Source organism: Mauremys reevesii, linkage group 11, assembly GCF_016161935.1.
Source record: "Mauremys reevesii isolate NIE-2019 linkage group 11, ASM1616193v1, whole genome shotgun sequence".
In the NCBI taxonomy this organism is placed as follows: Eukaryota; Metazoa; Chordata; order Testudines; family Geoemydidae; genus Mauremys; species Mauremys reevesii.
The window spans coordinates 47,079,714-47,107,598 of NC_052633.1; the positions used below are offsets into that span (position 1 = coordinate 47,079,714).

The window sequence follows — 27,885 nt, forward strand, 5'->3', positions numbered from 1 at the left end:
ATTAGTATAGACCAAAGTGTTTAGTAATCAGATTAAAGAAGAACATTTGTTGTTGCACTATTTTTATTGTATTAATTTTTTTTTTCTGAAAGTAGCAGTACAGAAAAAAGGGAATGCTGATATAGTGTTTCAGTTCCCACTGACACCGTGTGACAGTTACCAACATGGTGATTCCCAGTATTGCCAACATCAGTTGTTAAAAAGTCATGAGTCAAACCCAAAGAATCACAAGGGTGGTTTTTTTAAATCATATTTTTTAAGTCAAATGTTGGGTTCTTACTATTTGCCTTCTGGATTTTGAGATTTTTGGGGTATGTAATGGTCTCCACTCAGGGTCTGGTTGGGAAGCGTGGCCTAGTGGTCACAGCCACACCCCCCAGACTGCCAAGGGGGTTGTGGGGAGGGGAACCCAGGCCCTGTCACTCTACCAGGCTCTGACCAGGGCCCTTTTAGCTAGCAGTTACCTGGCAACCAAGACTATTTAAGGCTGTCCTCCCTGGGCCTCTTCCTCTCCTCTCTCCCCCTGGGGTCACCTCAGTCCAAGGCCTTCGCTTAATGGGAAAATCCAAATCCCAAGGAAGCAAGATGGAGTCGCCACTGTCCAAGGCCACAAAATACTTCCCTCTCTGCTTGTCTCTGCAAAGTGTCCTCCCTTTCCTCACAGAGGGGCCCCTTTGGGCAGCTGCATCAGAGCCTTTAGGTTTCACTCTGCTCTGTTGGAGCTGTGAGCTGCAGGTGTGTTCACCTTCAGGACTGCTTGCCAATTGAGCTAATTCGCTGCCTTTTAATTCCTTCAGCAGATGAAGCATTTGCTGCAGGTTTGGTGCAGTGGAGCTGGCTGAGCCCAAAATGAGCCCTTAAGACCTTGTTGCTCACCGTGTGGTTTGTACACCCTATCATAGGGTACAATTTGGTCATATATGTAAGCTTTTCTCTGTGACCATGAGGCAGAGTGGATTTGATTTAAATCACTAGTCAGGACGACTTGATTTAATCATGGTTTTCTACATAAGAGTGCATTCTTGTTGGTTGTTATAAACTTAATACATATTCTTCACAACTCAGAGATAAATGTAGGTTTCATTTTTAGAAGGTATACACTATACATTTTTAAACCATGATTTATTTTGAAAACTTTTCAGATTAGTTTTACAGCTATATCAGAAAATTAATGGATTTTTTTTACCAAAGGTAACTGAAGCAGATATTTATGAAGTCATTGGGAAATGAACAATCTCCAATTCAACAGGCTAATCATTAACATTTTGAAGATTTTCTTGCCATGGTGTATTAGGAGGAGAACATCACCAGAGATACATTTAAATTGTTTTATTTAATTAAAAACAACAACATTATGTATTCTGGATTTTTTTTCTTCAAAAGCAAACATATAACAGTTTAACAAAACAAGCATATGTCCCTTGCTTCTCACATTTATCTCCAGACTTCTTCTCCTTGTCCAGATCTATTCCGCCCCCAACAATCTTCTATTCATTGAACTTTTTGAAACTTTGCACTTTTAGAGAGAGGTAAGGTATTGACTCTGTACACAAATTTGCAGAGGTGCAATAGAGCTGAGATCTGTTATTTTTTTAAAAACATTTTTGCTGTTAACAAGCATGTTACCTCTGGAAACACAAATCCACAGTGTAAGAACTGCAAAACTAAGCATCTCTGATGGTATCTTCTAGACTGAGCACTGAGTCCCATTGGGTAGCTAGAAAGATTAACCTAAATAATCTATACAGAAACCTGTGGAACCCCATAAGATTGGGTCCTTAATCCATCAACTACTGGAACTCATTTACAAAACCTTTCCTAACCATCAGATGACAATATTGTCTCATACTATAAAATTAGAATTTATAATCCCTATTCCATGACGAGATATCTTTGAGCTATAATGTATCTATCTTTAGATTGCTTTTTGAGGAAAAAACCTTATTATCAAAAAAATCTGATTTTAATAAAAAAATCCAATTTAAATAAAAAACTGATTTTTTTTTTAAATCACTGATTTTTATCCACCCTGCCACGAGGACAAGAAACTTTTTTTTTAATGGAAATGAATCACTTGTCTCCAGGAGCTCGGTGTTTAAGTAAAACATCAGCTATCATGAGATCCACAGTAGAAGTGAAGAGTCAGTAAAAATGCATTAGTAATTATTCATTCAAAGGCTATCTGCACATTAAGTGGGATATGATTGACCCAACTAAGAGATTGTGAATCGTAGTGCCACTGCCCTGCTCCTGCAACCTTTCAAATCAAAGTACTTAGCTGGGTTGTCTATATCAGTGGGTTAAATGAATAACTGAAGAAGATTATATAACACATGCAGATTGTGTGGTTTTAATAATAATACTGGTGCCATATGTCCAAAGTCATCTAGGCATTTTAAAACATAAATAAAAGCAAAGTACCAAATTAGCAGCTAAGGCAATTTGCCAAAGCAAAGCAAATGAAATCCAGACCAAACAGAAAAAGATGCTCTTCTCCCTACACATATACACAAAAGTCTTCATTCCCACCTTTATTGATAATAGCTATATACTATGGCATATAACCAATTTGGTAATTAGATTTACTAATACTCAGTGAACTTGCTATCATTTCCATGCAGTAGGTGGGCTGTGCTAGTTTTACTGACCTTCTGCAAGAACCACATTTCATAGGAAAGCTTTGAGGGAGTCACAAGGGCAGGCATTACTGAAATCCTTTCCATGTATTTATCCTTGCACATATTAAAAAGATTAAAAATACCAATCCTGATTGAGGCAAAAAATTGTACTTCCAGGTTCTACTTCCATTAAAACTGAGCCCTAGTTGCCCACCTTTTATACTTGTGGCTAAGGCAGTCTTCAACATTAAATAAAGCCACCACAGAACAGAACCATTGTTTCATGATTCCTCTTCCCCAGAACATATTTAATTCTGCAGTCCTATCAAAGACTAGCCATCTCACAGTCTGCAAGCTTTGACCAGAAAATGAGATCATGCAGACTGACTCACCAGCACAAAGATAAGATAATACAGACTTGGGTATTAGCAATATGCTGACTATATCTCAGACCATGCTGTCTAAATAATATTATATATTTAATATTAATGTAACTCAGCTTTCTGCTGTTCCAAAACTGCATCTCTAGTGAAGAGAAGCTTGCAAAATTTGTGAATCACCAACAGGAGTAACTTTGGGATAAGTTTACGTTCAGCAAAGTAGATGTGGATGCATACCCATCCCAAAATGAACAGTTGCCCATTGGCCAAGTCCTCCTACTGGTATCCCATACTGCTTTACTGGCTAGCTGAGTGATCATGTCTGTTTACCTGTGTGCCCCCCACTGTCTCAGGCATCATCGTGACCAGACTTCACATCGCTGTTTAAATGGTGGCACACAGCCATGTTCTGCCGTCTTTTGCAATTCTAGCTACTGTAGAATTCAAGTCATATTGCTGATTATTGAGCAGTCATTCCTCATACCTCATTCTTCACCATGGTCCAGTGCTGACATGCAGAACTTAATTTCCTTTTGGGGAGAGGAGCTTTATCAAGCACTTCTGAATGGCAGGAAAGAATAGGTGTACAAGGAGCTATCATGACAAATGCAGGATACAGGACACAAATAGGATACTCTCCAGTGCTGCAGTAAGGAAAAGGAGCAATCCTACATTCCAGCCGAAGCTAAGTATCATAGGATATCTGGGACAGCTATCACAGCTTGGTTATACTACAAGGAGCTGGACCTTCTACTTGCTAGAGATCACACCACTCAACGTGCTATGGATTCCCCGATTGATCTGATCCTCCAAAGAAGGATTTTGTTTAACCAGTGAACCCGAGGGCATACAGCTGGGGAAATCCAGGGGCACTCCAAATTAAAGCCACAGAACCAACTGGCCATGGGCAGGTTCCCAAACTTTGGAAGGGACCAATTCCAGTAGGTATGGAATTATATTATAATAGAACTGTATGGCGGGGAGGGGAAATGGAACAACTTAGTTTCAGGCACCATAAGGGTGCCACCATATTGGGCTAACGTCTCTCTCTCATAGGCTTTTAACACCACTCCCTCACCCAACCACTACTCAAAATGATGGCTGCAGCCGAGACTGTACAAACTCTCCACACCTTTGTTTCTATAAATATGCAAACATAGAAAGACTACTTCAGTTTGCTGTGTACTGCTCTCCCCACCACATTCCCCAGCATGGTGCTTATTGATCTCTCATCTGCATGGTTATCATCCTCTTCCCTCTAGCATAATGGCAGCACCACATGGAAAACTATTTGAAGAAAGGCACTTTTACTCTAGCAGTAAATTCAGAAAAGAAAAAGCAAAAAAAATTCATGTTTCTGGCTCACAGTGTCATTAATGCACTTACCTTTGAGCAAACATGAGTCACTATAAGTTGAATCACCAAATCATGCTGCACAGATATTTCCTAAAAGAACGATATTTTAAAGAATTTTGCCATGCTTTGAGTTACTGAAGAATGTTATTTATTTTGCTGTGCACTTTATGGTCATCCATGGGATTAAATATGAGAAAAGGCACAAATAGCGCTCTAACTCGGCAACGAGATTGCATGGCAAAACAGCTCTCTTGGCACTACCCATGTACCTTGTGGTTCCCTTCCACTCGTGCACGAGCTCTGGGAGGAACCATCCTAGCAAACAGCATCACAGCATATCTTCCCAGTTTGCTCAATGAGTTTTTGAAGAGAGTACTCCGTCTTTTGGGGACATGGCTCAGATTAACATCCTCCAAATATGGACAGACTACAGAAGTTCACATGCAATTACTAGCCTGCTGCTGCTGCCCCCTCTTTAGTTAGCTACCACCTTCTCCCCAAAAACTCACAGCCCATCTAAAATTTAGGACCCCATCCCTCAAGTTTGCAGGCCAAACTCCTCCCTGCCATCCACCTCACACCACAGGGCTGGGGGCTCCTAAAAAGGAAGAAAGCAATAGTTTATCAGTTTTGGCATGGAGACTACAATTCAAACAATAACTTGTTCTTTTTCTCCATAGCACCAGCATGGGGGGAGGGGGAGAAGAGAGAGAGACTGATAAGGGAAATGGTTAGCACCTCACAGACACAGCTGCTAGGGATGATGGGAGGAAAACATGGATTACATGGCCTTGAAACTTTCTACCTTTGAACAGCTTTATGAATTCTTTATAATTTTTTTTTAAAGCTCACAGTGTTCACCTTAGTGTATTCTTTGTTAATGAAGTAGTTAAAATGTGTTTACACCCATGGTTCCAAATCTTGCACAATTCATTGAAAAGTACAGCATCATGGTCACAACAGCCACACGTACTCAAATAACAAAACCACACAAGATTACAGGCACTATCACAATGCCCAACTAAAAACTCAAAAATAAATGTAACACACACACACCAATCACGATTCAGTCATTGTACTAGTACACATACACAAGACACATTCAGTAATGCTGATAAATATCTTATGCAAAGAGTGTATATACTTTTGTAAGTGGCATCTAGATTTGAAGTATGAGTACAATGCATTCCTCACTGTGTCCCTGTCTTTGCATCATTTTGTAGCAGTCTCTAATATGGCTGTTGAACGTTTTCACCAAATTGACCCATCTCCTGATGTCATCCATTTGCAAGGCTCTTTCCCTTGCTCTCAAAGGCTGAGCATAACACAGCAAACAGCTATCATATGAAGAAGACATTTCTAAGTCTCCACATCAGGATCCTGCATCTACTTTTCAGTCTTCCAAATACACAATCACAGTAATTCTGCAACTACTCAGCATATAATTTAAACACTATTCATAAAGACCACTTTTTGCATTGCAGAAGACAGTCCAGATTTTTGAAGATCCTGGTGTTGTGGACATTTCCAGAGCACCTCACATTAATATTGGAAAAATACCCCTTCCTACTGATGAATTCTGAGGCCTGGTGGGGGTGGGTCGTTAAAGAACAGGCAAGTGTCCCCTCAATGGCCCTATATAATTGGTGAATCTCAAGCCTGCAAATCCATTAATAACCTTCTGTGCATTGCCCAGTCTTAATATTTGGGGTTGCGGGGGAAGGGAAGAATCACTGTAGTGGAGGGTTTCAGAGTAGTAGCTGTGTTAGTCTGTATCAGCAAAAAGAATAGGAGTACTTGTGGCGCCTTAGAGACTAAAAAAAAAAAGAAAGACAGCTTACAATAAATTTGTTAGTCTTTAAGGCGCCACAAGTACTCTTATTCTTTTTGTAGTGGAGGGGAAAATCACCTTATTGCTAGCACTACACACCTCCACAACAGCTCTGACAGTTGATTTACCAACCCCAAAATGGTTAGCTACTAATCAGTAGCATCAGGTGTGGCAAGCTTCCAGACAGCAACAGTCATGCACTTCTGCACACTAAGGGGAATTCTCATGTAGGTGGGTCTGCTGTTGCAACTCTCGCGCAAGCTTGGCAGAGATCTCTAAGGAATCCTGTAGCTATCCCACAATGTGGCAGCAGAATAGAATAGAATAGATTTCAGAATGCATACAGCACAGAAGTGGAGAAATGCATCACAAGGTCTGACCAGAATGCTGAGTGCTTTTTTTCAAAACATCATTGTGTTATGTGGTAGCAATGATATGAGGCAGAACTACCTTAGTTGCAGGATACCTGCATGGTGCATATGCTCTTCTCATGCAAAATTTGTTGTGGATCACTTAACATGGGTACACAAAACCCGCAGGAAGATTTATGTGCAGATATGCGCTACCCAACTGATCTGGCCAATTGGTTCACTTAGCTATGCATTTCCTCTTCTCCCTCTGCTCTTCACCACACCTTTTCTGCATCACTATATCCTCTTCTCCTTTAAAGGGCAGCTTTAAATTGATCAACTTGCCTTTTTTTGTTTTAAACCAAAGTTAAAGATTAACTCTTAATGATGCCTCTATTTAGGTGAGCCCAACATTCTCCATTACAGAATATTCTTGCAACATTTTTGAGTATTTTTAACACTTAAGTTTGCAGCAGGCCTTTGACATTCAACAGGAACAAAGTCCTAGAGCTTGAGATATATCTTTCACTTGCCCCATGAAATTACATTCAAGTCTGCCTGAGATAAATTCTTGAAAAAAGAAATCACCCATTTCCTTTCTGTTTCTTGCAGGCCTTATGAAAATGTTGGCAACCTGCCAAAATAACTGAAAATGAACTTCTAAAAAGCTGAAAGAGCCAGGCCAGGCACCCCACAAATACAACTCAGGAAATACACACATCCCCAGCAGCCTACATTCCCCCACCTCGGGACACCACATTGGGTAGGAATCCTCCAGTTCTATGGATTAAGGGGGGGAAAAGCCAGACTGGAATTTCTATCTAGTCACAAAACCCGTCACATGGTTCCAAAGGCCCATCTCTCCCTCTGAGATAAGAGCCTTTTTCTGCTATCACCTAGTTTAGCTCCTGTAGCTCAAGTGATGGCAGTCTGTGCTGCAATGCTGAAGATTCAAGGTTTAAACCCTGATGATGCATGACAATTGTAACAAACAGCATTTGTTTTTTCCCTTTTCCTTTAAAAGGGTTAGGGAATCTGTACAAATAATGTTATTTAGGTTGCAAAGTCAAGCACTTCAAAGTAGAGCTGGTCAGGAATTTTTTGACAATTATTTTTTACTGGAAAATGCCAGTTCATCAAGACAAACCTTTTATAGAACAAAGCTTCTGTTGGGAAGGTATTGCAGGCCCAGGATGGAATTTCTGGACAAAATGAGAGAGAGACACTCTCTGTATACCTGCTCAATAGCCCAGTGGTTAGAGCACTCAACTGGGATGTAGGAGGCCCAGATGCAAGTCCCTGCTCCAAATGAGGCAGAACAGGAACATGAACCCGCATCTCCAACGTCCCAAGTGAGTGTCATAATCACGTGGCTAGAGTCTCAATCTCTCTCTCTCTCCCCCTCTCGTTCCCACTCTGCTGTAGCTTTTCCACTTTGTATAAATGATTAAGAATCCATTGGACCACAGACAAACTGACTCCACAGTCTGGCGGTTAGTCAGGTAAGTGCCCTAACCACCTAATTTCAAGAGGTCTAGTTTTTGTTCCAGCGTAGAAGGAAAAAAAAGAAGTCAACCTCAATTTTTTTTTTAATAACAGAATTATTAGCTCTCCAGCCAGCCCCACTTGAAAAACAGGAAGAGCCAAATTTATGATTGCCCAGGCAACCTTAATTTGGCCCCCTTGTGCCTACACATTATGTTAGTTATAGTTTTAAAATTAGATGATCCCATACTAGTTTTTCCACAAGATCCATCTCATTCAGTGTAAACGTTGGACACAAGACGTCAAAACAAATGTTGCAGGGGCCAATCTTAAATTTGGCATTTTTTAAACTTTCAAGAGCTTGACTTTGCAACCTAGGTAAGTCTTATCGTATGTCTTCTACATAAAAAAAAAAAATTTAACAGCATACAAAGTGCAGAACAAACAAACAAACAAAAAATCATACCCTGTCACAATAATGAGTCAACAGGATTATGCAAAGTATGAAGTGTTAAAATGAAAAAAAAAATCCCAAAGACTAAATATTAAAATAATAAGGGAAAAAATCAAGTTCAGAATAGACAATAATAAATTTCAAGCACATGAGAAATGAGATGTCACGTAACAATGTATTGATAAGAAAATTATTACATTACTAAACAAATGGTATTCCAGTACTCTATTTGCATTATCTTTCACAAAGTGACTAAGACATGCCAGAGGAAGATGAAGGTAAACAGGAAGTTATGAGAATGAGATATGAACTACATCCAGATCTAGTTGAAATCTATCCTACAATCCTAAAAGGAAATCTTTCTCAAGCACAGGTGTTCAGTGGCCTGGACATCACTGACAGATTAACTCTGTCCTTTTTACAACAAATGGAGATATTCTAAAGCAGTGGTGGGCAACCTGCAGCCCATCAGGGTAATCCACTAGCGGGCCGCAAGACAGTGTGTACATTGACCGTCAGCAGGCATAGCTGCCTGCAGCTCCCAATGGCCGAGTTCGGCATTCCCAGCCAATGGGAGCTGCGGGAAGCGACGGCCAGCATGTCCCTGTGGCCATCGCCACTTCCCGCAGCTCCCATAGGCTGGGAACGGCGAACCGCGGCCACTGGGAGCTTTGAGTACGCGTGCCTGCGGACGGTGAATGTAAACACTGTCTCGTGGCCCGCCGGAGGATTAACCTGATGGGCCGCAGGTTGCCCACCACTGTGCTAAAGGCTGTATTACACCCAGACAGAGAAATTTCAGGCTCCCGTGCTGCAGATCCAGTTCACCAATTATTACTAAAACATTGTTACTGAAGAAATGCCTAGATGAGATCTCAAACAGGCTGAGGTCCCATTATGCTTGGCAAGAGGTATAGTAAAATGACAGTCCCGGCTCCAAAAATCTTACAAGTTTAAGAAACTAGCTTATTAATGACTGTTCACCACTAGAAAGAATTTACAAGTGTAGAAGTCCTCTCACAAACCCCTCAAATCCAAGTAACTGAAATTTGTTAACTATATTGTCAGAGTAGCAAGGGGATTCTAAATTTGTATATTTTTGTCTTGCTTGACTGCATGTGCAAAAGTGGCTTAGTTAAGCCAGCCACTTTACCACATCTAACTCTGGTTTCCCTCAGCAAACAGACCAGAGCAGTCTATCTTGGAGCTCCAGCCTGCCAGTACTAGTAACTAATCCAAACAGCTGGAATCAAGTGAACCTTAGATCCCTGTGGTTTGAATGTCTTTCCTCTCAATTTCTACAGAGATCTTGACCAACTGTTTTGATAATATACTCATAATAATTCTTACCTATTAAATAATTACATAGCTATTTATTTAGTTTTTCTTTTAAAGATTCAGCCTTTGATGAAAGGTGTGCTGGTCTTGCTTTTCTTATTCCAGAAAAAGGCATAGCGCCTATTTAAAGGAAAGGTTTTCTGAAAAAGTGAAAGGCTTGTCATCTTCAAATAACTCATTTTTACACTAACCCAACTGGACATGCTTGGTTACAAGAACGCGTGAACATCCCAAAAAACAACCGATATTTGCAGACTGCTGATCTTGGATAAGGAGCTGGGACTAGAATAACTTCGTACTAGTTAACATTGCATGTCTGGTCTGGCAAAAAGTTAAAAATCTTAGGAGGCAATTATTCTTTCTGGTAGAAAGGACTAGCATCTCCAACAACAAAAGTGAACATCCTGGACTTTTTCTTGAATTTCTCTTTCAGTATACATGTTTTATGAAAGATTTGTCCCTTGAACATTAAACTCCCTAATGAAGAATCCTTTTATTCTATTTACACAAAGACTATTTTCACGCCTCAGGTGGCCTCATAAGAGATGTTTTACCTTTTTTTTTTTGCTTGCTAATAACTGGTTCATGTTACATTTGTACAACTTGCAGATTATACACAAACATAGCTTGCAGGTTCTGAAGACTTGTTTCAGAAGAACTAGTATGTAATATTGTAGTTTTCCCTATTATGACACAGATAATCTGCTCTTTAGAACTTTTACTTCACAATCCAAAAAATGGCTCCTCTTGATAAATTTCAGGTAATTCCACAGTTCACATGCACTTGTTATAGTATTCAGTAATCACTCAGACATTCACTGAAGCCGATCTCTATCAAGCTCCTTACCTGCCAATTGCATATCCGAGCCCCTGAAAGGTACAGTTCCCCCACATCTTCCTGTCCCAGCCCAACTAAACATCAACGATCAATCAACATTTACATAAATACTGAATTTAAAATACTTTTAATCAACTTACTAACAATGCTCAATTACTCACGCACCATTGCTTGGACTTAAGGGTCCCCCTTGAGGATATCAGTACAACTGTTGTCAGGAGACGGTAAGCAGAGCTGGTTGGGAATTTACAGCAAAACAGTTTTGCCAAACTCTGCTGCCTTTTTCAGGAGGCACTTTATTATTTTGATTCTGTTTTTCACCAACCCGTTGGAATGATGATAATGGGGACTAAGGGTTACATGTCCAAACCCAACCACCACCACAAATGGCTTGAACTCTCGGCCATTAAAACTATGGCCCCTTGTTAGACATTGCTATGTCAGGTGTATCATGTTTAACAAAAATACATTCAAAGTGTACAATCACCTACTTAGCAGTAGTATCTTCTAGTAAAAACTAGAAAGTGAGAATAATAGTCTAGAACAAGTACATAATTTTTTCTAATCAACATAAGCAAATCTGAATGTACTTTGCTCAAGGGGGACATTTTCTCCTGTGAAACTAACATGGTTATGCTTGACTTGGCCATATTTTTGGAATATACAACAACTCTTGACAGCCTCCTCAATGTCACTTTGCATTTGAGATCAGTATAAAATGTATCTAGCTCTTCTAAGATTTTTCAATCCCTAAATGATCTTAATGCAGGGGTAGGCAACCTATGGCACGTGTGCCAAAGGCGGCACGCAAGCTCATTTTCAGTGGCACTCACACTGCCCGGGTCCTGGCCACTCTTCCAGAGGGCTCTGCATTTTAATTTAATTTTAAATGAAGCTTCTTAAACATTTTAAAAACCTTTTTTACTTTACATACAACAATAGTTTAGTTATATATTATAGACTTATAGAGACCTTCTAAAAATGTTAAAATGTATTACTGGCTCACGAAACCTTAAATCAGAGTGAATAAATGAAGACTCGGCACAGCACTTTTGAAAGGTTGCTGACCCCTGCCTTAGTGTATCCTTAACATATTTTTCTGTACCACCTTAGGGATAACCATTTTGGTGCCTTCAAACAGAACAACATCTAGGACTAAGAGTTCCCGCTTGAATTGGTACATGGGGCTGAGAATCTGCTAATAGTCTTAATTACATTCTGCCGGGTCCCATCTTGAGCCATAGCTCTGATAAACACTCTCCACATTTCATTTGAGATAGGACAGACTATTTTATTTTAAATTGTATTTTGTTGTTTTTATTTTAAATACACACAAAGACATGCACAAGATGGAAATAACATATACATAACAATTCAAATGTTCATTAGTTGCAAACCTCGGGGGTTAAAAAAAACCCTGAACCTGTGAAGGTCATGCAAGGCATCAATTATTAAAGTGACTAAATAGATAAATGAAATGAGAATATAACCTATGAGAACTGGGAACAACAGTTTAGTTTTAAATCAAATTGATATGTACAATTTTAGCTCTGGACTTTGCTCCACTGCATTTTTGTCAAACACTCTACAGAGTGACAGCAATCATCATCTCCCTCAGGTTTGTATTCAAATTGCAAATTATACATTTGTAAATGAAAAAAACTCTCTCTATTCTAGGAGCTGGGGAATTACCAGGCCCCATTTGGTAACAGCATTTGTAGTTCATTTCAGCTTAACATTGGCCTACATAAATAAAGACATGAAATTTTTTACAGCCATAAACTAAGGCTAAAGATTCCTTCTCTTTTTTGAGCATATTGACATTCAGTTTTTGTTAGAAACTGATGCATAAACCACTGGTCTCTAGATTTCACCATAATGTTGTAAGAAAACTGCACTAACACCCTCCTGGGAGGCATCTATGGACAACTTAGCTTTGTGCATACTGTCACAGTACCTTATGACTGGAGCCTCTAACTAGTTCACTTTCTCAAGCTCCTTATTAAGATTAGCATCTCATGTCCATTGGACATGTTTGCACAGTAGCACTCTCAGGTTGCTGGCTTGGGCAGCTAGATTAGGCACAAAATTCACCATTCCAAGGAATCTTTGTACCCTTCCATCCTTCCTTGTCTATTAGGGCAGTCATGCTGGTCAGCATCTCAATCTTGCTGTGATCCACCTGTACACTTTACTGTGTTTATTTCCATCACAGATATGTTATTTCCATTACACAGTATTTATATTTTTCGTTTGTTTACCTTTAGCCCAGCAGCTCTGGCTCTTTCCAAAGCTTCCTGAAGCCTCTGGTCATGCTCTTTTACTGTTTTCCCCCAGATCAAAACATTATCTATGTAGACTTTAGCACCTGTTATACCATCAAAAATTTGTTACATTTTCCAGTGAAACACCTCAGATACCAAAACAATCCAAATGGCAGTCTGCACAAACACCCAACGGGGGTGCTGAATCTGCACAAACGAGCACGTTTTTTCTAAGGGCACCTGCTAGAACCCTGTTGACACATCCAGTGTAGAAAATATTTAGCATCTGCCATATCCCCAAATATTTCTTCCCTTGTAGGTGGTGGCAAGTTTTCTATTTTCACATATTTGTTTAATTCTTTTGGGTCTAGACATAAAGGAAAAGGTTCTGGTCTCCTCCTTCTTCCCCCCTCAACCCGCACACAATAACCAATGAGTGTACCTACTCTGTTGGTTCTTCTACCCTGATACATGTCTGTTTATAATTCTATAAAGATAAAATCTCCTCTCTCTAAAACAGCTTATGGTGGATTAAAGAAAAACCACACACACAAAAATCAGATTTTTTATTTGAATTAAATACAGGTTTGGTTTTTTTAAATCTATTTAAAATTATGTTTGAAACTGACAACCTATGTTGAAGCTTAAATTTATTATAATCAATTAAAGTCATTTAAAGTAAATACAAAAAAAAATGATGTTAAGTGGTACATGTCTGTTGCCAAGTTTTAAAGAGAGTCACTGGCTAAGCATCTGGAACCTGATTTGTTGAAGTGTTAAACCATCTTTTGACAGCAATAACCTTTTCAGCAGATGCAGAGAAAGATTATTTTCTTCATTACAGTTTATTCGCCTAGCTCAATTCAATGATTAGTTCATTCAAAGTTAAGAAATCAATTAGAAACTGAAAAAGCAGGACAGCTTGTTTTCCTCTACCAAAGTGTATTAGTTCTAATATCTTGAAGGACATGTTGATCAGAAATAATCAGTTCAATTCACTAACTTCAGATAACACTTCCTTTGTTTAACTGATTTATTAATTTAAAATGCAAAATATGTTTTGATAAACTTTTATTTCCTTATGTATCTAGCACATTTAAGGTAGTTTTATTTAATAAAAATAATAAATTGTAATTTTTGCACATTTTAATTGAATTTCCATCCAAATAGAGGTTGACACAAATCACAAGCAAAAAATTAATCTTTATTTAGTAAAAAGTTAAGATATAAAATTGCTTAAATAAATTTGCACGGAAACAGTGTATCCCCTTTTGTCATGGGGTGCTTTACTCACTACTGGAGTGCCTCCCTCTGGCCACATCTGGGGTTTAGCTCGCCAGGCTGACTCCCTTTCCTGAAGCTGCACTCCATCACTTTCTCTGCATCTTGATCCCTCGGGGCTCAGCTGCTCCCACTTTGGGTAGGTCACCTTTTGGTGGTGGGGGTAGGTTTGCATTCATAAAGTCTCTTGAGATCTACTGTCCCAGGCAGTCTTTTACCTCGACGCCTCAGGTAAGCAGCCACTGGCGCCATACATTTTGTGAACACCCTTGGGGCCGATGAGAGGCCCAAAGTCAGCGCCATGAATTGAAAATGTCATCCGCCCACTATGGAACGGAGGAAATATCTGACCTTGGAATACAGAAATAAGCGTCCTTCAAATTGAGGGCAGTGTACCAGTCTCCCGGATCCAGGGAGGGGATAATGGAGGCCAGGGAGACCATGAGAAACTTCAACTGCTTGAGAGACTTGTTGAGGCATCGCAGGTCCGAAATGGAAAAAGGCTGTGTCCCATGCCATTTGAAGGGAGCACCTGCCACAGTACCCTCCTTCACCAGGGTGTCAAACTCCTGGGCCAAATCCTGGTGCAGGGACTCCTTGAACTTACAGAAGGAGTCCCATAAATTAAATTTGTGTCTGACCAAGAGAGCCTGGTGGTTCACCACCTGGAACTGAAGGCTGACAGTTGAATAAATTTTCCTCCCAGGCTCTTGGCCTCTTTATTTTTGGGTGTCAAACTGGTGTGCCCCTGCTTGTCCTTTTTATTGGCCACCTATGACGACCAAGGAGCCTGGAGGTGGGTGGGTCTACAAGTACTCAAAGCCTTGGCTGGGACATTTTCCTCAGCCCTCTTGGAGGTGGGAGGGATAGAGGACAGGGTTTGCCAGAGAGTCTTGGCAATTTTCAAGACCCATCATGGACTGGTAGTGCAACATGGGCGGGGATAGATGCCGAGAGCACACTGAATAGGGCGTCTGCCTGCTCAGCCATCTCCTCTACCTCTAGGCCCAAGTTCTTGGCCAGCCATTGAAGCAGGGACTGGGGTTATGTAAAATCATCCAGCAGGCTGGCTCTCGAGGTCCCGCCACTGCCTCGTCTAGGGATGAGGATGACGACTCTACCGCCGGGGAAGCCCCGGGCCATCATTCCCCATAGAGGAAGGGGGTTTTGGGGTGGGCACTCACTCCTCTACCCTGACCTCTGAGTGAGCTTTGCACACCGAGCCCAGTGCTGCTAGTGCCGTCAATTGTTGCTCCACGGCAGTGGCCGACGAATGGTGTGAAGGGGGCATCACAGGCATGTCCATGCACTCCAATAGGGCCACTGCGCTGGCCACTGGCCATGTTGCCAAGGCAGCATCACAAAGGTTGATACATCTTCAGGTGCCCAATTGCGCTGGTGATGCCTCAGCGAGTGGCTGAACTCTGGTGTGGGGGACGGGGATCTGTGCTGAGAAGACAACTGGCGGGCAGGGTGAACAGTGCTGGCGATATGGTGACCAACGCTTCCCCCTAGGCAACCTGTGTCATGAGGGCGGAGACTGCGATCATGCTGCCAGTGAACTTGGGCAAGCTGCAGAGGACCTGGGCTGCAAAGCTGGAGATCTGCAGTGCGGAGTCAGAGAGCACTCTCTCCGCTCTGCAGATCAGCAGTGCTGAACTGCTCTCTGGGGAGTCCTAATGGCTGGCTTGCCCTTGTAGGGAGCCCTTGCCACTTCCTGCGGCACACGCAGTGCTGGCGGTGCTGGTAGAGGCCTCTGCTTTCTAGCACCAGGAGGATCTGGGAAGGTGTCGGCCCTGCCACAAGTCTGGGTCCCCTACCATTCCCGGGCGTCGGATCCTTTGGGGGAATAGGAGCCCTGACTGGGGAGGCAAATCCATGAGGCTCCGGTGTGAGTGGGTGGCCCAAACTGGGTCCTTTGCCTGATACCCCATGGCCTTTCTTGCCTGATGCAGGGGAGCTGTGCTTCTTGGCCTTCTTTTTGGGCACCAGCGATGGAGAGCAGTGCCAGGGATGCACTACGCACCTAGGCCAAGGTACTAGAGTCCTGCCGGGAAGGCTTGGAAGCCAGGCAGAGAGCATGAGGAGGGCTCTCAAATGGATGTCACACTCTTTCTGGGTCCTGGGTCTAATATTTTTGCAAATACGACACTTGTCCTTGACATTTGACTCCCCCAAGCACTTCAGGCAGCTGCTATGGGGGTCACTAACAGGCATAGGCCTGTTGCAGTCCCAGCAGGGCTTAAACCCCAGAGACGGGGCATGCCTTGCCTGGGGACTCTAACTTCTAACACTTAACAATTACTTAACACTAACTACTATAAACAAACTATTTACAAGGCACTAAGGCTCAAAGTCAGAAGAAACGAAAACCACTAGTCCTTGCTAAGCAAGGAAAAGGAACTCCAACTAACCACCATGGGCATAAGAAGGAACTGCGAGGGAGTAGGGCAGGCAGAGCCCAATATACCAAGGCATGAGTGCGTCACTCAAAAGGGTGCCACAGTCGCCCGTATGGATACCAATAAGGCAAAAATATCTGATGGCCACGCAGGTAGGTGTGCGCACATCTAAAATGGAATAGCCATGAGCAAGCACTTGAAAAAGCTCATTTTCCAGTGCATATAAAATATGCTTAGAATCTTCTAAATAAAATTTTTCCTTTAGACATCGGCATTGCCACCTCTCACAATTTTATGATAAAGTCTTGCAATATTATGATATGTTTTTAATGATGCCGCAACCGGATGCAGGCATGTGAGAATCTCAACTCTAGTTTTTTTGGTTTTTTTTTAAAAGAAAGTAATTTTCTAGCCCTCCTGATTTTCAAGAAAAAGCATGAAAACATGACCCAAGTGTACCTTAAAGACTCAAGAGCCAGGAAGCAAGTAAAAAGAATGCAACATTTTATAGATCTCATGGCTTTTAAGTCAATCTCGTGATTTTTGGTGGGTGACTCATGATTTTTACACACTTGTGGTTGGCAGTACTGTGACAATCAATATTTTCTCCCACTTTTCACATACTGGAACACACAGTTTCAATTCTCTGAATTTATATGAAGCACTAGCCAATATAATTGTTTCATTCACTTCCTGGTTTATGCATCAGGATTATTATAGCAGCAGTCAATTTATTTAAGCTTGATTGGGTTCAGCAGCACGGAAATAATTAAGAGACATAAAAGGGACGCATTTCAATAGTTTAAAAGTAGTTATAGAGCAGAGTCCACAGTACAGACTAACAGCATCTGAACATTTATAATTATTTAGAACTATGGAGAAGATTCCTTCACATTAAACAGCTTAATCAAGCCATTCTGAGTCAGGCCCAAAGATTAAATCATACCACAGATAAACATTAGTTAAAAGATCTTATTTTAATGATAAATGTCCTGTACTTCTAGAACTTCTTGCATCCAAGGATCTGAGAACACTAACAAATAATCAACCAATTAAACCTTTAAACTTCCCTGAGAGGCAATGCATTATGCCTATTTTAAAAGGTGAGTAAAATGAGGTAAAGGGAGGTTAACAGATTTATCCAATATCACTCAGGAAGAGAATCCTGGAGGCCCAATTTGTAATCCAGACCTCTGATTAGCAGTTATTGCCTCCAATATTAGAAACATCTAGTTTACTTTTGCTTATTATGAAAAAGGCTTACTTACTTTCATCCATATAAATTTGCAAAAGAACCAACACAAAGGATTCCCATCAGACAGATGCTCACACTACAGATGGATAAGATCTTTAGAGGAATTGTACTGCTATATGTAATATGCTGAGAGACTCCAGACTCCAAGTGTTTTCAGAGATCTAGAAAATAACCATCTACATGTAAATCCCTCACTTTAATAAGCTGCTTCTAAAATATATTCTGGTTCAGTCTCGTAAATTGAGGACCACGATCTCCATGGGTGAAATCCTCATCTGATTTAAAATGTAACATCTATTGATTTCAACTGAGCAATGACTATTTATTAGGGCTGTCAAACGATTAAAAAATTAATTGTGATTCATCACACTGTTAAACATTAATAGAATACCATTTAGATATTTTTGGATGTCTTCTACATTTTCAAAAATATTGATTTTAATTACAACACAGAATACAAGCTGTACAGTGCTCACTTTATATTTTTGATTACAAGTATTTGCACTGTAAAAAAACAAAAATAGTATTTTTCAATTCACCTAATATATGTACCTCTTTATCATGCAAGTTTAACTTACAAAAGTAAAATTATGTAAAAAAAACCTGCATTTAAAAATAAAACAATGTAAATGTTTGAGTGCCTGCAAGTCCACTCAGTCCTCCTTCTTGCTCAGCCAAATCACACAGACAAATAGGTTTGTTTACATTTGCAGGAGATAATGCTGCCTGTTTCTTGTTGACAATGTCACCTGAAAGTGAGAACAGCCGTTCTCATGGCACTCTTGTAGCTGGCATTGCAAGATATTTATGTGCCAAATGCACTAAATATTCATATATCCCTTCATATTTCAACCACCATTCCACGGAACATGTGTCCATGCTGATGACGGGTTCTGCTCTATAACAATCCAAAGCAGTGCAGACATCTGAGTCAGATGCCATCGGCAGAAGGTCAATTTTATTTTTTGGAGGTTTGGATTCTATAGTTTCTGCATTGGAGTGCTGCTCTTTTAAGACTTCTGAAAGCACGATCCACACCTCGTACCTCTCAGATTTTGGAAGGCATTTCAGATTCTTAAACCTGGGTCCAGTGCTGTAGCTGTCTTTAGAAATCTCACATTAGTACCTGCTTTGCGTTTTGTGAAATCTGTAGTGAGTTTTCTTAAAATGAACAACATGTGGTGGATCATCATCTAAGACTGCTATAACATGAAATATATAGCAGAATGTGGGTAAAACAGAGCAGGGGACATACAATTCTTCTCCAAGGAGTTGTCACAAATTTAATTAACGCATTATTTTTTTAAACACGCATCATAAGCACGGAGGCATGTCTTCTGGAATGTTGAAGCATGTAGGGGCATACGAATTTTTAACACATCTGGCACATAAATACTTTGCAATGTTGGCTACAGAAGTGCAGTTATGTAACAAAATTGCACTTTCATGACAAAGAGATTACACTATAGTACTTGTATGAGGTGAATTGAAAAATACTAGCCATTGAAGAACGGCTAGCCAAAAACTCCAAAGGTAATAACAAAATGTTTAAGTACATCAGAAGCAGGAAGCCTGCTAAACAACCAGTGGGGCCCCCTTGACGATCAAAATACAAAAAGGAGCGCTTAAAGACGATAAAGTCATTGTGGAGAAACTAAATGGATTCTTTGCTTCAGTCTTCATGGCTGAGGATGTTAGGGAGATTCCCAAACCTGAGCTGGCTTTTGTAGGTGATAAATCTGAGGAACTGTCACAGATTGAAGTGTCACTAGAGGAGGTGTTGGAATTAATTGATAAACTCAACATTAACAAGTCACCGGGACCAGATGGCATTCACCCAAGAGTTCTGAAAGAACTCAAATGTGAAGTTGCGGAACTATTAACTAAGGTTTATAACCTGTCCTTTAAATCGGCTTCGGTACCCAATGACTGGAAGTTAGCTAATGTAACGCCAATATTTAAAAAGGGCTCTAGAGGTGATCCCGGCAATTACAGTCCGGTAAGTCTAACGTCGGTACCGGGCAAATTAGTCGAAACAATAGTTAAAAATAAAATTGTCAGACACATAGAAAAGCATAAACTGTTGAGCAATAGTCAACATGGTTTCTGTAAAGGGAAATTGTGTCTTACTAATCTATTAGAGTTCTTTGAAGGGGTCAACAAACATGTGGACAACGGGGATCCGGTGGACATAGTGTACTTAGATTTCCAGAAAGCCTTTGACAAGGTACCTCACCAAAGGCTCTTACGTAAATTAAGCTGTCATGGGATAAAAGGGAAGGTCCTTTCATGGATTGAGAACTGGTTAAAAGACAGGGAACAAAGGGTAGGAATTAATGGTAAATTCTCAGAATGGAGAGGGGTAACTAGTGGTGTTCCCCAAGGATCAGTCCTAGGACCAATCCTATTCAATTTATTCATAAATGATCTGGAGAAAGGGGTAAACAGTGAGGTGGCAAAGTTTGCAGATGATACTAAACTGCTCAAGATAGTTAAGACCAAAGCAGATTGTGAAGAACTTCAAAAAGATCTCACAAAACTAAGTGATTGGGCAACAAAATGGCAAATGAAATTTAATGTGGATAAATGTAAAGTAATGCACATTGGAAAAAATAACGCCAACTATACATACAATATGATAGGGGCTAATTTAGCTACAACAAGTCAGGAAAAAGATCTTGGAGTCATCGTGGATAGTTCTCTGAAGATGTCCACGCAGTGTGCAGAGGCGGTCAAAAGAGCAAACAGGATGTTAGGAATCATTAAAAAGGGGATAGAGAATAAGACTGAGAATATATTATTGCCCTTAGATGAATCCATGGTACGCCCACATCTCGAATACTATGTACAGATGTGGTCTCCTCACCTCAAAAAAGATATTCTAGCACTAGAAAAGGTTCAGAAAAGGGCAACTAAAATGATTAGGGGTTTGGAGAGGGTCCCATATGAGGAAAGATTAAAGAGGCTAGGACTTTTCAGCTTGGAAAAGAGGAGACTAAGGGGGGATATGATAGAGGTATATAAAATCATGAGTGATGTGGAGAAAGTGGATAAGGAGAAGTTATTTACTTATTCCCATAATACAAGAACTAGGGGTCACCAAATGAAATTAATAGGCAGCAGGTTTAAAACAAATAAAAGGAAGTTCTTCTTCACACAGCGCACAGTCAACTTGTGGAACTCCTTACCTGAGGAGGTTGTGAAGGCTAGGACTATAACAGTGTTTAAAAGAGAATTGGATAAATTCATGGTGGTTAAGTCCATAAATGGCTATTAGCCAGGATGGGTAAAGAATGGTGTCCCTAGCCTCTGTTCGTCAGAGAATGGAGATGGATGGCAGGAGAGAGATCACTTGATCATTGCCTGTTATGTTCACTCCCTCTGGGGCACCTGGCATTGGCCACTGTCGGTAGATAGATACTGGGCTAGATGGACCTTCGGTCTGACCCGATACGGCCGTTTTTATGTTCTTGTGTTTTGTTTATCATTTTTACAGTGCAAATATTTGCAATAAAAATAATATACACTGATTTCAGTTACAACACACAATACAATATATATGAAAATGTAGAAAAACATCCAAAATATTTCATAAATTTCAGTTGGTATTCTATTGTTTAACAGTGCAATTTAAACTGTGATTAATCACAATTCATTTTTTTCATCCTGATTAATTTTCAGTTAATTGCATTAATTAACTGTGATTAATTGACAGCCCTACTATTTATATAAATTGAAAATCTGACTGTGTGTGTTTAACTTATTCCACGCTAAGTACCCCATCTCATCTAAGAGTGACTTCACCAGAATCTGAATGGGAGTCTCTGAAAAGAGACTATAATGGGAATGAAACCCATTTGCTACATACAGTATTCTTTATTATATTGTGATCCTCGTATAGCTAGTAGTCAAATATAATTCCTAGTTCTTTTCCAGTCTAGTTATGGAAGTTATTTTCATGCATACATTTTAAGGCAAGAAGGGTCATTACAGGGTAAGAGTTGTACAAAGGCACATAAGGAACATCCTATTTGCCAAACACTCAAGTATTAAATTTTTACTTAATGTTAATCTAAAACAATTAATCTTCCCTATAAAAGCTGGTTACACCATTTCTGCAGAGCTACTGTTTTGTTAAACATATATTTAAGAGAACTTTTTATAAAAACAAAAGACAAAATTAAAAAGGTGGTTTCTCCCATCTTCCTGGGCACCATCAACAATATCTAACATTACAATTTCCCGATTTTAATAATAGTTTTTCCAAAGTGGGGAAAGAAAACCTTAGAAATTAAAATAAAATTAACTTTTTAAGCAGTGGAAATAATGACAAGATAATTACAGATATAAAAAAGTGTAATTAAATGGGCAAATTCAATTATTTAAACATGAGAAGAATCTAGTTATAGTACATTACACATGAATTTTAATAGTCAGATGTGTTCTACCAAACCACACAAAAAGGTTAAGTCTGATCAACTAAATGTTTTACTCGGCATTTTGATACAGATTTTCACAAAGCTAAAATGAGGGTTTTAAAACAATGTTCACTAAACAATTAATAAAATGGAATATTTGAAAGGATTTAGTTTAAGAAACTACAAACATTTTAAGACTTACAAGAACATTTTATTAAAAAAAGAAGAAAGATTAATTGCTGTTTTAGATTTCCATTTTCATAATATATAAGCCTACTCTTGCTTCATTATACAAGTCCAGGAAAACACTTATGTAATAACACAGGAAATACAGTCATACGTGACAACTGTCGAAAAGAATGCCTTTTCTAGAGCTCACTTGAATGATAATTCAGCTATGTTCATCAAACAAACATTATACAAAAGACTTCTTTAATTGTTAAAAGAAACTTGTTTTATAGAAGGAAACACTTTATAATTACTGATATCTGACTGGATGTTAGAATACAGTATAAAGTAAGCAACAGGAAACAGGATGAGCACTTTAAAAAAAAAAAAAAAAAGGGAACATGTTTTACATCCCTTTCAGAAAAAACAGGTCTCATTGTTCCTGAAATTCACCTACACAGAAAATAAGAGTAAAAACTTGTGCAGAAGCAACATTGTAGTTACTGTGTCACATATAAAAAAAATATGACTCAGTAACAAACATAGCCATTTATAGCCTCAGTTACGAGATTTAACCTTGGTTTGTAGATTTCATATGTTTGTACTAAAATATTCCGTTATGAATACAAAACTATCTACTATGGATTTTTTTTAAACATTAGTTCAGCGGATTTAGTCACTATATAAAAATAAATTAAATGTTACGGTTACTAGTTATATATTCAGCATTTACTCCCCTACAATTTTAATCAAGTCGATTAGTACAGTCTGTAGTCCTAAAGAGACCTAGAAATTAAATAGCTATTAGGTTCCCTTTTGTTCTGTTTTATACCTCTGGAAGAAAGTATAACTAATTTTAGAACAGTTTAAACCGGGGATGGGCAAACTATGGCCTGCGGGCTGGATCCGGCCCCTCAGGGTTTTGGATCTAACCCCTCAGGGCTTTGGATCCAGTCTGCAGGATTGCCACCCCTGTGGCACCACGGGCCCCACACCGCTCCCAGAAGCGGCCAGCACCAAGTCCCTGCGGCCTCTAGGGTAGGGGGGGCAGAGGACTCTGAGCACTGCCCATGCCTGTGGCTACCTCCCCCAAAGCTCCCATTGGCTGGGAACAGGGAACCACGGCCAAGGGGATCTTCGGGGGAGGTACCCACAGGCAGGGGCAATGTGTGGATCCCCCTACCCTGCTTCCCCCCCCCACCCCGCGACGTGGTGCCGGAGCTTTCTGGAGTGGTGTGGGGCTGGGGCAGGCAGGGAGCCTGCCCTGGCATCACTGTGCACCACTGCTGGACCAGAGCCCACACCTCGAACCTCTCCTGCTCCCCACATGCCAACTCCCTGCCCTGAGTCCCCTGCCTGCACCCCAACCCCCTGCCCTGAGCTCCCTCCTGCACTGTGCACCGCCTCCTGCACCCAACCCCCCCCCCCTTATCTGAGCCCCCTCGGACATCCCGCACCCATCCTCCGACCCATCCCCTTGCCCTGAGCCCCTTCCTGCACATCGCATTTCCTCCCCACTCTCTCCCGAAACCCAACCCCCTGCCCCAGCCCTACATTCATGGTCCTGCATGCAATTTCCCCACCCAGATGTTTGCCCAGCCTTGGTTTAAACTATAGTCATTTGAGATCTGCACTGTTGAATTTTTGATTATTTTTCAATAGTAATTCACAATAATGTTAAAAAACCAAACACCAAACCCAACTCTTGTATTTTGCTTTCAATAGCAGAAAATTTTGATTGTGGCTCCCTGGCTCTCCTTTTGCTGTTTTAGCTTAATATTTCTGCTTGCTTGCTGCTTTTATGTTCATTTTGTCTTGATATTTTGTCTTTATTAAAAAATACTTTGCTTATATCAGTAAATCTATGCTCCTGCTAAACTCATCTTTTACAAGAATGCCCTGGGTAACTGTGGCATTTTTATCTGCAATTTTGATGTTATCTACCAGTTATCACACAATTACTACAGTACAAGTAAAATTAAAACAGGAGTTTAAAGAAAAGGAAAATTTTGTTTCCATTTGACAAAACAACAACAGGTGTCACATTAAGAACAAGGTTTAGTAGAGTTTCCAGGCTTAAAAGAGTTAACTAGGTTTAACAGAGTTTTCTGAAATCTTGACAGTCTTTACAAGTAGATTGTTCCGGGGGTTATTTGAAGTAGGAGTAACATTACCAGAGTTTTAGATATTTTTACAATACCATCCCATCACCATTTCCCCCATCCACTCCAAAAAATGGTCAATTTGAATAAACTTGGGAAGGGCTACACCACTTGGTAACATGCTCATTTTCTAGAAGTAATTCTCATTAGTTGCCAGTATTGAAATGGATTGAGCTTTTAGTCTGTGTTTCAGCTTTTCATGTACTCTTTCTAGCATATCTACTGTAGCAACATTGGGATAAAAATATTCCCATCAGAGAAGCGTCAAGTAAGAAAACATCTTTATCACTGTTAGCTTTAACTCTTCACACTTGAAACAGTCGCCACTGTAATCCAAGATCAAATATATTCAATGTATTTTAAAATTTTGAACTGTTTGAATTGAGATGTCAGTCATATTATATAATTTTACTAATATTACCATTTTACATGAAGAAACAATTCTCTGGACGTTTCCTTCATCAGGTCATTATAAAGATAGCATTTAGAGCATCTTTAAGGCTTCTGCATTCTGGATACCAGGGACTGCTGGGACACACATACTCACTTGTCAGAATTGATAGGCAGGCAGGCGCATAGGAGCTGCTGTATAAGCTCTACTCTCCCTGTAGATTCCCCTCTCCCAACCCAGGAGTATTCCTATAGTAGCAGGTTAAAATGGCTAAAGCAGCTTTTTGCTACCAGAGCAGCAGGTGCCACAACTCTGGGAAATATTTGGACTGTTACATTTAATTTTAATTTGTTTCACTGACTGATATCTATTAAAAAAGTAATGTTCTAGCTTCAGATATATACAAAGTCAGTAATTACTACAAGCATGTATTGAAAGCCTGGATATAGCCCGAGGCAAACAATAGTTTAGTGAAGGGAGAGTGCAAGAGAAGTTTAATAAAAATATCCAGAACAACTTGTGCCAACCAAAAAACCCTCAAATATCTTAACTTTCATGTTGCAACACTTGACTCTCCTTTCTTCACCTTTTTACTGTCAAATTTAGATTGGAAGCTCACCAGGGTTTAACTATATTTTCTTCAATGTCTGAAAATTGCCTTGCACATCTATGGCGTTAAGAAGAATTGTAAACAGTAAACTCATTGAATTTTTTGGCACACAATAAAAAATTAGCCCTTGAAAGCCTAATCACATGTAAGTTATTTAAAATACAGTTTACAGGTTTCAAATAATAAAAAAAGTAAATGATGGAAAAAATACATTATAAAGCCATTTATTTAAGGCCTGCCATATTATGTTTTCAATTCACAATTTGAGAGGTAGATAAGATGGGGAATGATTATACACAAGGCTTCCCAGTAACCTATTATAAACTGAGTCTTGTATTTTTGCCATTTCAGTAAAAGCCATGAGTGAGACATTTTATCACTGGACTTGAAACAGATGCACCTTCTTGTTGACATAAATGTATTTATGTACAGTTTTTAACGTAGCTATAATTGTATTAAAAATGTAAATGTCAAGCACACAGAAAATAAATTATTTGAAAGCCCCATTGTTGTAAAAGCATAGAACAAAAGGTACCACAGAGAATTTAATGTGATTATACCCGATTAATGCAGTTCTCTGCCAATTAAATTCTTGCACAACCAGTCAGGTAAGGATACAAATGACAGAGCAAATATTGTTTCAACATGCCTAATATGGGCAAGGCGAAGGAGAAGCTGTGCCTCAAAGGCCTGCCTCAAACATATCTTGCCCGGAAAGTAATATAACTCCACCATAGTTTTTCTGACTGTGAGAAATACAGTGGAATCCTAGTAAATACATAGTCTCTCTGTAGATATGGTCTCTAATTACTTCTTTATTTAACACTTTTGTTTAAAATGTGATCTGCAAAGGAAAAAAAATGGGTTGTGCCCTTTGTTTCTCTATGACAACACTTCCAAGTTTTTTTTGCTGCTTTTTTATATTAAACATTAAAGTGACTGTCAGCTCAATTTGAGATTAAGTAAAAAACGTTCTGCTATAAATCTCTTCATATAGTTTTAAATTCCTTAACAAAAAAAAATCAAAACTAAAAACAAAAAAAAAAAAGTCAGCCCTCTTGCCTTCTATCTAGGCAGAGATCAATCAATCAAATAAGCTCTGGTACCCTCTCCCCTGTAGCTGCACAAACCTTCATGCATCTTGTTGCTTATTCATCCCCAATTCAGTGACGGTGCTATTGTTACTGGTGAACACCCTCTTGAAGAGCACAGGGACTAAATCCAGCACTGTCAATACATGAACTAAACTAAGAGAAAAACTTTTTCCCCTCCATTTAGCATCCTCTCAGGAGTTACCCATAACTTTGAATTTTCAAAAGATAGAAACGTGATTTCAAGTTCATAGTGTCCCTTCAGGATTTTATCTACCCTGTTATTCAATTACTCTGGCTGACTGGAAAACTAATAGCTTAGGGCATTACAATTATCAAAGAAGGAAAACTCAAGCAACTAAGAGATAATAGGTTTTTATTTATATGACTATAGTGCTTAGAGGACACCAAACCAAGCATTAGGGCCCCATTGGGCTAAGTGCTGTACAGACACACATTACAAAGGACAGACTCTTCCCCAAAATGCTCTGTTATGACAAGATGTAACAGATATAGAAGAATCCAAAAAGGATAGAAAATAGTGGTAAAGCAGGTTATTGTATATTAAACAGAGGTCTGTGTGCACCACCTGTCTAGCCATTTCAGCTAGTAATACTTCATAGGTATCATACTATAGGGGAGCTTTAAGGAAGAAATTGAAAAATAAGGTAGAGATTTTGTGGATTTTTTTATGGGCACTTTTATTACATGGCATTTTATTCATATTAATTTAAAACTTTGTATTTTATTAAAGCCTATTTTACTCACACACCTGACAAAAAAAAGTTGGGAGTAAAAATCTTGGTTAGAAATCTAGATGCCTCAGTCTTTTAATTAAGATCTGAGAATACTCTCAACTCCTTTTCTCAGGTTTTCCAAAGCAATAGCAAGCAAAGAAAAAAAAAAGACAACTACATTTGATAGTCCTAATCTTTAAAGCTTTTCAGGTTCCCCTCTGTATACAAATAATGGAGCAAAAACCACAACTATTTTTCTTTTGCAGATCATCTTGTAGTGGTACCCAGCACACTGACTAACAAAATGTGTTAAAGCTCTGTAACTTGAAGTCTTTAAATCAAGAGTTGAGGACTTCAGTAACTCAGCCAGAGGTTATAGAGCTATTACAGGACTGGGTGGTTAAGGTTTAATGGCCCATGATGTGCAGGAGGTTGGACTAGATGATCACGATGATC

General features: G+C 39.6%; 1 protein-coding gene across 2 annotated transcripts in view; it reads right to left on the minus strand.

Annotated features, from left to right (window-relative positions):
- Positions 1 to 27,885, minus strand: part of PKP4 (plakophilin 4) — a 213,957-nt gene that overhangs the window by 157,994 nt on the left and 28,078 nt on the right. Inside the window, exon 1 of one of the 2 annotated variants that reach the window (XM_039494067.1) lies at positions 465 to 483. The exons of the other annotated variant lie outside the window; for it this stretch is intronic. The gene's annotated coding sequence lies outside the window, so the exon portion shown is untranslated. Of the gene's footprint in view, positions 1 to 464; positions 484 to 27,885 lie in introns of those variants that run through there. 2 annotated transcript variants of the gene reach the window in all.